The sequence below is a fragment of the Natrix helvetica genome, assembly GCF_964273705.1.
Source record: "Natrix helvetica genome assembly, chromosome: 5".
NCBI classification, from domain to species: domain Eukaryota; kingdom Metazoa; phylum Chordata; class Lepidosauria; order Squamata; family Natricidae; genus Natrix; species Natrix helvetica.
Window position 1 is genome coordinate 62402147 of NC_138551.1, and position 16895 is coordinate 62419041.

At 40.5% G+C, this 16895-nt stretch overlaps 1 protein-coding gene across 1 annotated transcript in view; it reads left to right on the plus strand.

The window, feature by feature from the left end:
- SEC23IP (SEC23 interacting protein) overlaps positions 1 to 15803 on the plus strand; it is a 56720-nt gene extending 40917 nt beyond the window's left edge. Inside the window, exon 19 of the mRNA XM_081955951.1 lies at positions 15635 to 15803. The gene's annotated coding sequence lies outside the window, so the exon portion shown is untranslated. The remainder of the gene's footprint in view (positions 1 to 15634) is intronic.
- Positions 15804 to 16895: the final 1092 nt, after the last annotated feature.

The following is a 16895-nucleotide window of genomic DNA, read 5'->3' on the forward strand; positions in this document are numbered from 1 at the left end:
TGTTAGTAATAAAGTCCTTTAAGTACGTCGGTTTCTGTCTTACACGGGTGGATCGTCTGAGTTCAGGTTGAGCTGGAGTGGGTGTGAGATCGGCTTGTTTGTCTAGTTCCGTTCCGCAGTCGGGGGGTGGAAGGTTTTCATCGCTTGGATGCTGTTCCGCTCCGTCATTGATCTCTGGTTCCACTCCGGGCTCCGGGGTGTTGTGATCCTCTGTGGTTGGGCTCTCGGGTTGCTGACTTTCCAACGGAATATAGTCCTCGTTAGCTGATCGAAGGTCTGAGTGTGTTAGGCGACCCCGGAGTTGGTCTATGTGCCTTTTCCAATTTCTACCATCTTCTAGTTCCAGCAAGTATGATCGTGGACCCGTGATACCAATTACCCTCGCCGGCATCTACAGCATTCCCCCTGCATAGTTGTGGGCGTACACTGAATCCCCTATGCTAAAGTTCCGAATTTTGCTTGTAGAGTCTGGGGGCGATGTGGCAGAGTAATTTGGGTGAAGTCGGTCCAGGTGAGACCGTAGACGGCGGCCCATGAGGAGTTCAGCGGGGCTCCTACCCGTCGTGGCGCTGGAGGTAATATGTTGGATTAGAAGGTAATGAACAATGTGTGTTTGCCAATCACCTGGGCCCATCCTAGCGAGGGCCTCTTTTGCAGATCGCACCATTCTCTCCGCCTGTCCGTTCGAGGCCGGATGGAATGGCGCGACAAGGGCATGCCGAATTCCCTGACTTGCTAGATATGTTTCGAATTGCATGGCCGTGAATTGGGGCCCGTTATCGGAGACCAGGAGGTCGGGCAGACCATGAGTGGTGAAAAGTCGCCGTAGTACCTTAATGACTGGCTCTGCCGTGATTGAAGTCATTAGGACTACTTCCAACCATTTGGAGTATGCATCCACAACTATTAAGAATGTTTGTCCCTGGACTGGCCCTGTGAAATCGATGTGTATTTGCGACCAAGGTGCTTTTGGTTTGTCCCATTCTGTGGCGGGCGCTTCAGGGGGTGCTGGTCTAGACTCTTGGCATGGATCGCAAGTGGCTACCCATTCCTCTATCTCTTTGTCCATATTTGGCCACCAAACGTAACTCCTAGCTAACGCTTTCATCCTTACGATCCCCGGATGCCCAACATGTAATGCTTCTAATACATTTCTCCGCAATGCGTATGGAACAACAACTCGATCCCCCCATAACAAACAACCTTGTAAAACCGACAACTCATCGCGCTTTGACCAAAACAGTTTGAATTCGGGTCCCACATTTCCCTTTGGCCACCCCCTCCATACCCAAGTTTGTACTTGTCTGATTACATTGTCCTTAGCACAAAACCTAGCAACGTCCAAGGAAGAAACAGGTCCAGAGTCCAAACAATCGATTAATAAAACCGGTACCTCGGGAGTGGGGTCTGTTAAAAGTTCTGGAAGTGGGCATCAGCTGAGTGCGTCTGCGTGCCCTAGTGTGGTACCCGGTCGATGTATCAGTTTGTAGGAGTACGCAGCCAGGAAAACAGTCCACCTGGTCATGCGCGGGGAAAGTGAGACTGGTGTGGGGCGGTTTCCCGCCAAAAGACCAAGTAGTGGTTTGTGGTCTGTGATGAGCTCGAAATCGCGGCCGTAGAGGTACTCATGGAAACGTTTGACTCCTGCCACAGCAGCTAACGCTTCTCTGTCCATTTGGCTGTAGTTCCTTTTGGCTGATGAAAGAGTCCTTGAGTAGAATGCTATGGGCGCTTCGTTTCCGTTCGGCATCCTGTGGCTGAGAACTGCGCCGAAGCCGAAAGGTGATGCGTCGCAGGTCAAGACCAGTGGTAGCGTCTGGCTGTATTGAACGAGCAGCGAGTCGGTGGTGAGCAGGCGCTTGACTGTGGCGAAAGCTGCTACCTCAGAAGGTCCCCATGTCCATTTTGCGTTCTTGGCGAGGAGTCGGTGTAGCGGTTCAGCAACGGTCGCTTTCTGTCTCAGAAAAACGCTGTAGAAGTTAAGTAGTCCGAGGAATGCCTACAACTCGGTCTGGTTACGTGGTGTGGGGGCGTCCTGGATCACCTTAATTTTCTTCGATGTTGGATGTATGCCTAAACCATCGATTCTATATCCCAGGAATTCTATGCTAGGCACGTTAATTTGGCATTTTTCTTTTTTAAGGCGGAGACCCTTCTCTCTAATTCTGGCCAAAACAGTTCTAACTCTTTTTACTAGTTGCTCCTCGTTTGCAGCTGACACCAAGATGTCGTCAAAATACGGGATGACCCCTGGTATTCCCTGCAAAAGCCGTTCCATGACGCTCTGGAACAGACCGGGAGCGATGCTTACACCAAATTGCAACCGGTTGCATTTGAATGCGCCCCTATGCGTCACTATAGTCTGGGCCTCCCCTGTGGCGCTATCCACTGGCAGTTGCTGGTAAGCTTGTGCCATGTCTAATTTAGCAAATATTTTTCCTGGCCCCAACGAGTGCAATAGGTGTTGGACTACTGGCACAGGATATGCACTTTGTTGTAGGTCGACATTAATTGTGCATTTATAGTCTGCGCAGATGCGGACTGACCCATCTGGTTTAACTGGGGTCATGATGGTCGTTTCCCAGCGCGCGTGATCCACCGGTTCGAGGATCCCCTGTTCTACTAGTTTATCTATCTCCTTATCAATTTTGGGGCGGAGTGCGAAGGGCACTCTCCTTGGTTTGAGTCGGATTGGCGCCACGTTGGGGTCTAGACTGAATGATATAGGTTTACCCACATACTTACCAAGACCAGGGCTGAACACATCCTCGAACTCCTTAAAAATCTGTTCAGCGCTGCTGTTCTCCACGGCGTTGATTCCGGTGACTTCTAGCCCCAGGGCTTCAAACCAATCCAATCCCAGGAGGCTCTGTAATGGCGCGCTGGCGACGGTCACAGGCAGCTGGGCTACGATGTCCTTGAACTGCACCCGAAATGTGCCTTGACCCACGATGGGGACCCTGTTCCCCTGGTAGTCTCGTAGCAGGATGTCTGGTGTACGCAGTTGGCGCTTTTTAAGGCTAGGGATTGCCTTTTTCATGGCAGACCATGAAATGATAGTCAGGGACGATCCAGTGTCAACTTCCAGCTCGCAAGGGGAGTCCTCCAGGAGGACAGTGATTTTCAGCTTTTTAGGCCGCTTGGTGCGCACCTGACCTATCGTGAGATAGGTTCGCAATGGTTCTCTCTGGGTCAACTCTCTCTCTGCATCAGTATCCTGGGGATACTCTCTCTCTGGTAATACGCCCTTTCAGCTCTCTGTGTGTATTCTCTCTCGGCAAACTCCCTTTGGTTTCTCTCTGGGCACCCTTTGTTTTTTCGCCAAGCCCCTGGGTTGGGCTTCTGTTGGCGGAACATCGGAGGCTGCTGTTGTGAGGCAGGGACTTCGCTCCGGCACACTCTTGCGATGTGCCCCAGTTTGTCGCAATGCGAGCAAACAACGTTTCTGAACCGACAGGTAGACCGGGGGTGGTTCCCTCCGCAACTTGCACATGGTGGCAAACGGAATTCGGGTTTTCCCACCGGTCTCATGTGACTGCTCCGCATACAATGGCTGTCTTCGAACTCGGTGTCCTCGACCTCTTGATCGGTGTCTTCATAGTGTACTCTGGCGTGTCTGGATCCGGTCTGGATCGCGCTGTATCAGCGTTGTATGGTCTCGGATGATCTGTCCGCTGATTCGGACGCTCTCGCCTCATCGAGTGCAATCTGTAGGCTTAAGTTGGGCTTGGCCAACAACCGTTTCTGTAGGGAAATGTCTCTCAACCCGCATATGAGGCGATCCAGGATTTGTTCGTCCAGATCCCTGAATCCACAATGCGTGGCTGCTTTCCGTAGAGCTGCAACGTACTGGTTGATTGATTCTCCCGCCTTCTGGTTCCTCGTGTTGAATCCTTGGTGGCAAACGTGGCGGGAAGGTTTTGGCGCGTAATGTGTTTGCAGCGTCTGTTGCAACGCCGTCCATGTTACTGCCTGAATGGGGGTTGGCTCTGAGAGGTCTCTGGCCATCTCGAAAACTTCTCGGCCGCAGTAGCTCAGGAATATATTCTTCTTTCGAGAGTCCGGTATTCCTGTGTACTCGTTTGCCTCGAGAAAACACTCGAACCTGAGCATGTAGGATTCCCAATGATCGGCGATTGGGTCGAATGGAGCTGGAGGAGTGTGCATCGCCATCTTGTCTGCGTTTAAATTTGCCGCGCTGAGATGGCTGCCGGAATTTCCGCCGAATTCCTGGGCTGGATCGAATCCTTGGATTCTGGAGGTGACTTCTTCGTCCTATCTGTCTCTCGATCCCACCTTCGTCGCCAGTGTTGGATTCGGGCAATGAGAGAACAGACTCCGGACAAGTAGTGACTTAACGCTCTTTATTAATAGTAGTAGTGATCCAGCTTGGTGTGTGGTCTGAGGTTTCCCCTTTTATAGGGATCGGGTACGCCTCTCGACCAATCAGAATGATCCCTAGTTCCCGCCCTAGCGGCGGACCTGAGTGGAGACTTACAGCGATATATGCTAATATCTAACAACATGGCTCCCCAAATCAACACGGACTGTGGAAACTTCACACTGGACTTCAAGCATTTTGCAGTGTGTGCCTCTCCATTCTTCCTCCATACTCTGGGTTCTTGGTTTCCAAATGAGATGCAAAAGTTGCTCTCATCAGAAAAGAGGAATTTGGACCTCTGAGCAACAGATCAGGTCTGTTTTTCTTTAACCCAGGTAAGACCCTTCTAACATTGTTTGTTGTTCAGGAGCGGCTTGACAAGAGGAATACGACATTTGAAGCCCATGTCCAGGATCCGTCTGTGTGTGGTGGCTCTTGATGCACTGACTCCAGCCTCAGTCCACTCCTTGTGAAACTCCCCAACACTTTTGAATGGCCTTTTCCTGACAATCCTCTCCAGGCTGCGGTCATCCCTGCTGCTTGTGCACTTTTTTCTTCCACACTTTTCTCTTCCACATAACTTTCTATTAATGTGCTTTGATGCAGCACTTTGGGAACATCCAACATCTTTTGCAATTACCTTTTGAGGCTTTCCCTCCTTATGGAGGGTGTCAATGATGGTTTTCTGCACAACTATCAGGTCAGCAGTCTTTCCCATGATTGTGATTCCTACTGAACCAGACTGAGAGACCATTTAAAGCAGTGGGTCTCAACCTTCCTAATGCTGCGACCCTTTAATATAGTTCCTCATGTTGTGGTGACCCCCAACCATAAAATTATTTTATGTTTTCCGTATTTTTCCAAAAATATGTGTTTTATGATGGTCTTAGGCGATTCCTGTGAAAGGGCCATTCGATCTCCAAAGGAGTCACAACCCACAGGTTGAGAACCTCTGATTTAAAGGCTCAGAAATCCTTTCCAGGTGTTATAGCTTAATTAGCTGATTAGAGTGGGATACTTTAAGCCTAGAATATTGCACCTTTTCACAATATTCTAATTTTCTGAGATTGTGGATTTGGGGTTTTCATGAGCTGTAAGCCATACTTATCACAATTATGACAAATCACAGCTTGAACTATCTTGCTTTGCAGGTAATGAGTCTATCTCATATATTAGTTTCACCTTTTAAGTTGCATTACTGAAATAAATGAACTTTTGCACGATATTCTAATTTTTCGAGTTTCACCTGTAGTAGCCTAGTTTTCAAAGTTGAGAGAAATCAAAAAAATAAAATATTAGTTTTGTCACAGAATAGTGTTTTCCTCCTTAGGGAACAAAATCAACTTGCTAGAGCATCTTAGATAAAACTAGTATGACTTATCAGTCTTACTAGTATGAGACCAGTCTTTCCATGGTAATGGTTTATCATGTAAAGTACAGCTATGTCTGCGTATCTGTTGGTTTGGCTGCCAAATGGCAATTGCACAAATTGTCATAATCTTACATTGCCACTGAGACTGTTTGCCCATTGGCTGTTTTTCACTTTTCTGCCAATGGTACTAGATGAAAATTGAAATCACTGCTGTAATACAAGGCTGATATAACAGCTCAAGAATAGCAAACTGAGTCAATGATATAAAATCGATAGGTACTTTAGAGTCCTTTGAAAAGAAATTTAAAGAAGAAATGTATCTTTTGAAAGAAAAGAGTTTAATAACTATTAACATTTATGGTGAAGGGACCTTTCAGGAAAAAAAAGGTTTTAATAATCAGATAGACTGAAGACATAAAATTTGAGGTTCCAAAGCTATATACACTGTACATACAATTGTACAAATTACAATTGTAATTTTTGTTGATGATAAGAGGAAAATGATTACATATAACCATTATGTAATTATTCAATCACAATGATTACAGAATTACAATTAAACTGAAATGAACCGGAATGATAATTTATTTTTGTGATTGCTAGACATGCTGCTTCTGGGAAAGTGGCCCTTGATAGAGAATTGACAAAGCAAATGCATCTTTAGGCCCATGAAAAATACACCTCTGAAATGCACTTTTCCTAGACATTAAAGCAAGCACTTCTGGTTCTTTGGCTACCATCCTAAATCCATTTACCTAAAGTTCATTGTCTTAAAGTGAATTCATAAATAAAAGGCTGGGTTTTGTAAATGAACGTAACTGACAAGTAATTTCCCTTCTCATTATGATTAATTTCATGAAAAGCATTTCAGAATTTTGATGAATTGCTGGCTTTAATTCAGAAGATTTATTTTATCTGAAAATAAATATACAACAGAAATCAGTAAGTTTTCTTTTAGGATTCTTGGATAAAGAAGTGGACAAAATGTTTGGAACTTTGTTACTATATATATGTCAACTGCAGTGAGAATTTATACTGTATACACAAAGATGGAAAGAAGCATCAACTCCCATAATAGAAAAGTGGACTGAAAAAGTGATGGAATTGGCAGAGATGGTAAAGTTAATTGTTTTAATTAGGGAAAAGAACAAAAAAGCTTTGTTTCCACCTGGAAACCACTTCTGGATTTTCTGCTCCAAAGAGATAAAAATTAAAATTTGATTTTGGGTTTGGTGATTAAATAGGTTGTTGTGACAGAACTGGCTAATATTCTTATATATGTAAAAAATGATATTATTATTTCATTATGAAATTTAGTGCACTAAAAAAATGGAAGTCACTGCTTTCTTTTCCTTTTCCTTCTTTCTTTTCTCTTCTTCTTTTCACTTTCCCTATTTTTCCTATGGTCTTTATTTTACTTTGTATTTTATATTAATATTTTTTAAAATAAAACTTATAATTTGTTTGACAAATCAATAGTAATGATGACATAGTTGGTAGATTTGAAATCACCAAAAACCACTCAATTGCTTCATTTGTGTACATACATAAATATTCACGTACTCTTAGTATGCTTGGTTTGAAAATAATTGCATTTTTTAATATCATTTGTTAGTTTAAAAAGCATTAATGGGCTTTTAAAAATAGCAATCACCATTACATGGAGCAAAATGTTATAATATAAAATAATGGTGGATAAAGAACTCAAGCTCAACCCCTGATTATTCTTGATACTTATAAAGTTTGCATGATTTCCCTAATTTCCAGTCTAGGTTACAAATCATTAGAATTTTCTGGTGGCATTTTCTGGCAGAATAACCTTGATCATCTTTCTGAGTTCATTCTGAACTGCATGTATAGCCTTTCACCTTAAATACAAAGCACATTGCACTAAACACAGAGAAACTAATATTCATTTATTTATTGTATTTATATAGCACAGTATGTAAAGAATGCTTTGTAGGCAATGAGTATGGGATTTCAATGTAGAATCGCAAATATTTTGTTTTAACCAGTTAAAAGTAACATTGATCAAACATCACTAAGTATTTTTTTCAAATGCCTCACTAATATCTGACATTTAAATCTAACTAGATTTCCAGATAGTTTTTCAGCTGATGCTTGGATCGATAGTTACATTTTTATCTTTGTTGCAAAAACTGAGTTTAAAACATTCAAAGTAACAGCAATGTTACATTCTTCTTATTTTATGTCAGTTATAAATGAAAGTCTTCTGCAATATTTTGTAATAAATAAGAATAGTGAACAGGAAAATAAATAAAGAATGATGGATAGAACTGAGTGTGTAAAATAGAATTTTCACTATCTGTTAGAACTATGACATGAGATTTCAAAGCAAGTACTTTGAGTAAGACTTATAATGATGACCAAATCTTGTATTTTTTTTCCTGTCCACTAATGCTTCTACTTTGTTAAGGGAGCATCTCAGAAAAAGCAGATATAACCCATATTCTCCATAGCATTTGAGTACTGTATTTAGCGATGCCTTTGCATTTTCACAATAACTTACTCCTACCATTTTATTTAACCACATATAGGGTGGGAGCTACATCAAAGAATTGTTGACAATCCCAGTGCCTTCCTTTGTGGTGCATGAGCTACCAGCACAGCTGCTGCTTTTTCTGATAGCTTGATCTGAAGAGTCTTTTAAATAATCTAAGAAACCCTCAGAAGAAATTTTCAAAAGATAACATGGCAACCTGATACTTCTCTCTGAGTACTAGAGTTGGCAAACTCTCTAGAACGGGGATCTCACAACCCCTAGGTCAGGGACTAGTACTGTTCCATGGCCTGTTAGGAACTGGGTTGCACAGCTGGAGGTGAGTGGCGGGCAACTGAGCAAAATTGAAACCACCATCCCCTTCTGGGTCCATGGGAAAATTGTTTTCCATGAAAGCAGTCCCTGGTTGGGGACCGCTGATGTGGAGCACATGTCAGACCTAGGAGTGTTGCTGGGAGAACTGGCAGCAGGCAGAGTGTGGTTTGGAATTCAGCTGCAGGAAATGCATAACAGTTAGCTGAGTTGATCAAGCTTCTTGGTTTGTAGGCATCCTTCTTTCCATCACTTTTCTTTTAAAATAGTTGGGTCAGATTCACCACCACCACCACCACCACATTATGCCCTACGAACTAGAGAAGGCATTAGACAATCTTTCTTTTACTTGGAGACGATTTTGTGAATGCATTTTCCTTGCCCTCAGCAGATGAAGTGCACAATTATTTATAGGATAGGGTAACAAATCTAATATAGACAGTTTGTACTGACATAGACAAGAGGAAGAGCAACACCAGGGAAGGAGGTATTATTGATGAAACTGAAAGAAATCTACTGCACCACTCATAATTTGCCTTTTATTGCATTTGTCTTCATTCTTCAAACTGAGGTTCTGTTGTGTCTTGATCAATTATGTCTCCATGAGAGTCAGATTTTAAGGTCTTGCGGAACAGAAAAGGTAAACAAAATGGGCAAAAATCCATAAACCACTTTATTTATATTGTAAAATTTTATTGGTTTTTTACAAATATTTTAGGGAAAAAGGTAAATAGGTGTAGAAAATTTTGACAGCTACATCATGCAGGAGGTAGAAATCCTCCCGAATCTCACAACTTTAACAAAAAAGAAGAGAAAAAACATCAAAATTTGAATAAACATTGGCAGCTTGTTTTTACATTCAATCATCAATATATTCAATCATCTTTTGTATCACTTCGAAGAGTTACATTATAACAACAATTGCAAAAATGTTTCAATTCATTTTTGTGATCTGAGTCTTCTAAGTGTTGCATCCTCCCCCCTGTCTGCTGGCAGAGCCGCGGCCCCTCCCTCCTTCACATCTTGTGTACTGTCCCCTGTTTGATCTAGGAGGGCACTATTTTTTTTTATGAAGGCCTCCGCCTCCGCAACTGTGTTAATTCTAATTCTACTGCCCTCCCAGAAAATCAGCATTCCTTCTGGCAACAACCATTTAAACCAGATTCCATTGTTATATAATTTCTTATAAACCACTTTAGATGGTGTGCTCTTCCCAAAGTAGAACTGTTTCTCATTAATCACAGCGAGCTGGACACATCCTCCACATCCAACAGAGTGTGGTTAATACCGACGATGTTTTATTTGCAATTCATTCACTTCAAATCTTGGGGTCTGAAGCTAAAGCTATCACCAAATAACCATATAGTAAATCTTGGGATCTCATTATTACACTAGATTGACACTAAACAAGAGATGAGAAAAAAGTAACATGCAGTGTCCTGGTAGCCATGACAATAAAGGAGAAAGGACTGTAGAAAGTGTTCAGACTGAAAGCTTTCTGAAGATCTTTCATCACTGGTGATCTTCAGTAAAAGCTGTCCCTTGCTGTGGTGTTAGGAAGCGCTGCTGACATAATGATGCATTATTTCTCCTCTCTTCTGTTTCCTTTGCGGTTTTTTTGCTGCTGTCAGGTATTTTGTGGTACATTAAACAATGGGATACGGTGTCAATCATAGCTCGGGGACAAGATAAAGGCTGTGTTGTGTGGACATGAGGTAAAATTGGACTTGCTAAGACATTTCAGTGATGTTGTAAATCACTAATGAGGAAAAGCACTAAGACAAAATGAAGCATAGTTTGTGATGCTCATAGTCTTTTAGAACATGCTTGATATGATGTGCTTATTTTTCTGCCTGTTCTTACAAAGTCAAACAAATCAGGTTTTGCTTATTTTAACCATTTCCAAATAACTATTTACTATTTTGATTATTTCAACATAATACTTTAAAGACCATAATGCTGAGCTGGTTGCATAATGTCTTTGGCACATTGTATTTTTAAATAGGTAAGCAAAGAGTCTGAAAGTTAAATTAATTTGGCATTGAGAACCTTTTTTTCTGAATAGAATTATTTTAACTCCCACTCTCAGTTGTGCTCCATAAGTGAAGTAAAGCAATTTTTTTTTATTTTTTTTAGCTTTTTCTACTCATCATTTAAAAGCAGGATTTCCTGGTATTTATTAGAGCCCCATTAGAGGATTTAAAAATCACAAAAAAAACAACAAAGAATATTTTATAGTTCAACACTGTAAAAACGGTTTAACACTTCAAAATCTGCTGGCAAGGTCACCATCACATTTGTTGCTTGTTCAAGGATTGTATGCTCTTGTTCATGATTAATCTATTTTTGGTTCATCATCTTTTTCATTCCAGAGATTAGGTGGGATTCAAATCTCTTCTTGATTGTTAAAGATAATGATAACAGGAACATTGCATTGAATTTCAACATGGTTCTTGCCTGATGTGCTTTTTTGATAGAACTAGAATAATTATCTGTTCTCATTCCAAATAGGCAGAGAAGTATGAAGATTTTGTGGGTGCAGGAGAAAGAGATTGTCATTCTGGTGAAAAGTGTATTTATTGAGTAGAACATACATTCTGTATATGACGATAGTGTCTTCCAATATGATCAAGTATATTTTAATTTAAATTATATGCATTCATTCTAAATTAACAATGATAGACTCTGTGAGGCATTTTGGAAAAGTAGCTACTTTATTATCTATCTATCTATCTATCTATCTATCTATCTATCTATCTATCTATCTATCTACCTACCTACCTACCTACCTACCTACCTACCTACCTACCTACCTACCTACCTATCTATCTATCTATCTATCTATCTATCTATCTATCTATCTATCTATCTATCTATCTGACACCTTTATTAATTTTACAACAACAGCAAATATATCCAACACAACTTCATCCTCCTATTTTCCCCACCAAAACAATCCTGCAAGGTGGGTTGGACATGGCTAAGGCAGGACTTGAACTCACTTTCACTTGTTTTCTAGCCTGGTGCCTTAACTGTTAGACTAAAAACGGTAACTTTTTGGGACAGTTCATAACTTTGAATTTTTGCTTTATCACTATGACTGCAACGAATAGTACTGAATAAATGTTCCCCGTGTTTGTGCAAGGTACTTTGCTCTGTTGAAATTTCATAAACTGAATATATAACAGACAACTTAGATAGCTTCAAACATACTTGTAAGAACTGAACTGAATAAGCCAGCTAAATTGGTCTTTTAGATGGATGTTCAATTCCAAAATTATTGCAGCAAATAAAGATTCACACCAATTGATTCACTTGTTGCAGTCAGTTGGCATTTATCATCACACTTTTCCCATCATCTTCTAGTTATAGTAATATATAATGTATAATACTGTATTATGTAGTATAGCTTTTTCTAGTTATAGTAATGAGATTTCTATCAAATGGAAAACTTCCATTTAAGCAAAGAGGCATTGCATGAAGTTGATAGAAGGGAAGGGTCTCACCCTACTTTCCAACTCCCAATGTCTTATCTTTGCAGGAAGAAATTGATATTGGATAATGTGCACAATACACAGGATGGGGTCAACCTGCTACCTTAACAAGCACTCACTCAAAATATCTGCTTTTAAATATTGATATAGAGATTAAAGGAATTTATATTTTGCCATGAAACTGAGAGGACTGATGAGTTCTTGTAGAATATAGTTCGTTCTCTCTCTCTCTCTCTCTCTCTCTCTCTCTCTCTCTCTCTCTCTCCCTCCCTCCCTCCCTCCCTCCCTCCCTCCCTCCCTCCCTCCCTCCCTTTCTCTCTCTCTCTCTCACACACACACACATGCAAGCTGTCCACTTCAGTCGAATTATGGTAGGCATAAATAATCAGAGCAACCTGCTTAAACTCTGCTTAGGTTATCACATTCACATTTTTTGTAAAGCAATGTGAAATACTCATATTGATACTGTCATTATCATAAGTAAAATGCATTTCACATGGAATTTTAGTTGGAGGAGAATCAATCATGGCATGTTGCTTAAAGAGCACTGTTGAGTACTTACTTCAGGCTTTCACTTCACAAACAATAGCAGTACATCCTTTGCTCACAGCAACCTCCTGTCAAATGAAGTGAAAGAACAGACACTAAAGAGCATGTCAGTTTCTAGTGAATGAATATGGTTATCGGTTGATGCCTTATAACATTGGAGACATTCTTTTTCTTTACATGTTTGGTTATGTAAACAAATCTATTTCTGTCTCTGACTGTCTCTATCTCTATCCTTCTATTCAAAGTCCCCATTGGAATATAGCTTTTATACCAGCTATGGATTAAACTAAAATCATGCACTAATTTTCTGCTTCATGTGTTATAGAAAGATGTCAGGGAAATAGACAAAGCTATTCTCTTTCATCTAAACAAGGACTAAGAGATCTTATCATACATTTTCTAAAGTCTTATCCTTAATCTGTCTCTCTGTGTAGAAAAATGAATGATAACTTCATGGTCCTTTGGGTCGAAGAAGACCCACTGTTGTGCTGTTCATTGTTTGACACAGAGCTGGCTCTGGAGCAATTAATTTCAAAGTCTAGCACAATGGGGGAACTGGAAGTCCATTGTTACAATAACTGTGGGTGTTATTCTGTGATGCTATTCATGATTTCCCATCAGTTTTTGGTGGCACCTGTCTTCAAAGTTGGTGTAAGCTTCATAGCACAGGGATTGTTAGCAGGTTCTGTCAATAGCTCTAGCTTCTAATTCTCTAGACAGTGTCATAGACTTTCCTTCACAGTACTTGCATGGATACCCTTGAAGTCTCTTTCTGGTGATCAGTTCACATAAAACAAAAGGCGGGGCACACAGTAGTCATCCATTCTAATGATTTGTCCCACCTACTGCATCTGGGCTCTGATAATCAGAGTGTCAGGGCTGGTGAACTCTGTAGGATCCAAGATCTCCTGGTTGTAGAAATGATCTTGCCAATGAATGCCAAGGGTGAGGCAAAGGGCAACATAGAAAATTCCTCCAATTGTTTGATGTGTCATCAGTACAATGTCTAGGATTCACATCTACATAGGAGAGAAGGGATAAGCATAATGTCAATGACAGCATATGGAGCAATAATTCCCAATTTATGATCTGGAGACCACTGATTATCTATTGGGCAGATCATTCTATGTTTTGGCCCAAATATTTTTTTAAATGGTCAAACTCTCAAAAGAAGTGGGTACTCTTCCTCCATATTTTTAGGTAGAAACACCAACATCTCAGGGCATTGGGAGCTCTTATCAGTTATTTTACATATTTTCTTAATTTACAATTCATTTTGTAATCCTGAAGATGCTGCTTCTGAGAGGCATGTAAACCCTGGTGCAATGGATTATCATACTTTGATTTATGAATGGTGCTCAAAGGTTTTGATTATTTGATAATGAGCTACATAAAAGAAAAGTCTTGGAATCACTCTTGGAGGCACAGTTAAGTAATCTGGAAACAAAAGAGAGCCCTCTTTAGTGTTTTACTTTTTGGATTCATGACATATCCATATTGGAATAGCAGAAGCATGCTCTATAAATGAAAGCAGGTTATTTTATCTACTCTCCCTCTTTGCATCAGTTTGCATCAGATCAATGTGCTCTGTATTCAGTATTTCAATTCTAACATAATCTCAGACAAAGGCATCACATCAAGGAGAGATTAAACATTACTATCTGCAGAGAGATACAACAGTTCCCTTGAACACAATAAATGAAGATTTTCACTGCAAATATTTGTTAGGAGCAGGAGCTCATTGTTACACTACCAAAAACAAGAGGTTAGAATATCAGCTGCATTTTGCTCTCCAGTTTTTATCTTTCAGCTGTAATTAATAAGATCTTGTACTATTTATGCCAGCTTTGAACAGATGATTGAGCGCAGTGACACTTGAGAGCCAAAATGCAGACAGTTCTACTTCAGTTCCTACTTGAAGAATCAAATTGTTCAGCGTACTAGGATATAATTGGTTCCAGTTGTAAGTTTCATTATGTATTCTCCAGATACAGGCAGCAAAGTCATTAGCAGATTAAAAAGGAAAAGAAGCGACTCCTGTAACAATAACATTAGACCCTTATAAATCATTATGGAGAACTGGAATTTTATCAGTCATTTACCATATTATATATATCCCTCCAGACAGCCAATTTGGTGGACAGTAGTGGTTAAAGACACCAGGGTAGAAACTGGGAGATTGTAAGTTCTAGACCCACATTAGGCACAAAGCCAGCTAGGTGACCTTGGGCCCTCACTTTCTTTCAGGTTGAGGAAGCAGATCATGGCAACCACTTTGGAAATCCTGCCAAGAAAGCCACAGGCACTTGTCTAGGTGGCCTCCAGGAGTCAAAGAAACCCCATCAAGTGCTTTAAACAAGTCAGTGCCGAAATTTAAGACCATTAAATCTCAACATTGACCAGTTGAAACCATAGTTAAATCTATTTCATCAAATGCTGTACACATTTATTGAAAAATTCATTACGGCAATCTTGGAACTTTAAAATGTTTGGATTTTAAGGCTATGGGGTCCTTTTTCACAGACATACAGAAATTAAAAGAAGAAACACCAGATGGTTCTATGGCTTTCCCATAAAAATAGGTTGTGTATGTGTGTGCGCGCGCAGGGTGGGGTGGGGGGTAACATTGACTATCAAGCCACTTACCTAGGGTATGAAGGTGAATCTGGGGTGAGAAGGCTGAGGCTTTCAATTTTGCATCCTATTGGCTCAACCATCTGCCTCAAGGATAGGCATGGAGGTCTGAGAAAGTAACAGAGGCACAATTTCTACAGAGGCACAATTGAGAGCATTTTAACAAACTGCATCCCTGTCTGGTTTGGTGGCAGCAGTGCCTCAGATAGAAAGTCCATACAGAGACTGGTAAGGACAGCCGAGAAGATTATAAGATGCTTGCTTCCCATTATTCAGGATACTGCTTATAAGATCTATGTGCTTAGAACTTGAAGCATTGTTAGAGACCCCACACACCCACTTTACAGTCTGTTTCTGTTGCTCCCCTCTAGGAGGAGGTTTTGGAGTATTTCTAGAAGGACTACCAGATCCTCTGAGTTCTCGCCATGTACACGTATACATCCGAACTAGACTGTGTTGTTTCTGTGTCAAATAAAATGTGGGTATATGCATAATTATGTATGTATGTATTTAGTCATGTTTATGTAGTGAATATTAAGAGTTGGTGACCCTGTAGAGAACTGTATGCAATGAAATTTCATTGTAACATATACTGATTAGTGTACATTCAAAATGACAATAAAGTTATTCCAAGTCTAAGTCTAACAGTCTGGAATGTCAACATATAAAGCCTACAGAGACAAATACCTCATTCATGGTAAAGTGTGGAAGAAGCCGTGGACCAACAAAGGAAATTAGGAGCAAAAATAAAACAAAAAACTGATCAGAAAAAACTGCATGATCTGCTGGCTGGCAAAAAACCAGGGGAATTGTGAGAAAAGATAACAGTAAAAACCTGGAAGATGCAAAATATTTGCAACAGTAATATAAACTTGTCTGGGCAATTTGAATAAGCACTAGAGACACACAATGTTATATTCTCTTAGGCATGTAAACAATAGTGGCAGAACAGAATTTATTTCTAAAGCATGAAACTGTAAAAGAGAGAGACATAAATATTTCAGAGTTTCCCAATGAAAAGGGTGTTTCCATCTCTTACCATGGAGTATTTTCTGCAGTCACAATCAATGAAAGTGTGTGTGTGTGTGCGTGCGCGCGCACACACACTCACACACACACAGAATATAACAGAACTATGTCATATTTTGAGGGGGATATTTTAATTGTCTTAATAAGTTCTTATCAGTGCTCTAGGGAAGACTTGTCTCTGTGTGTTTGGAATAAAAAACAGGTTCAATAAGGTTCTATAGTTTTTCCATGGCCCATTACTAGCTAAATTGTCAACAGGGCAAAGGCAATTCAAGAAATTAGGGAAAGAGGCAATTCAGCCATAGAATATTGAACTTCATTCAGGAAGGAGAAAATGAAAAAGAAGAGAAGGTTCCAAATGTAAGCAGAACCATTGGCATCTAAAGGAGAATATTGGCTTTGTTATGGTTTACAATAAATCAGAGCAAACCTACAAATGTATTGACTCATCTCCCCAAAACAGACAACATTGTAAAAATCACTCAGTCACTGTTCTTGCCACAGTTGTTAAGTGAATCTGGTTTTCCCGTTGACTTTGCTTGTCAAACGTTTGCAAAAAGTGATCACATGACCCTGGGACACTGCAACCATCATAAATATAAG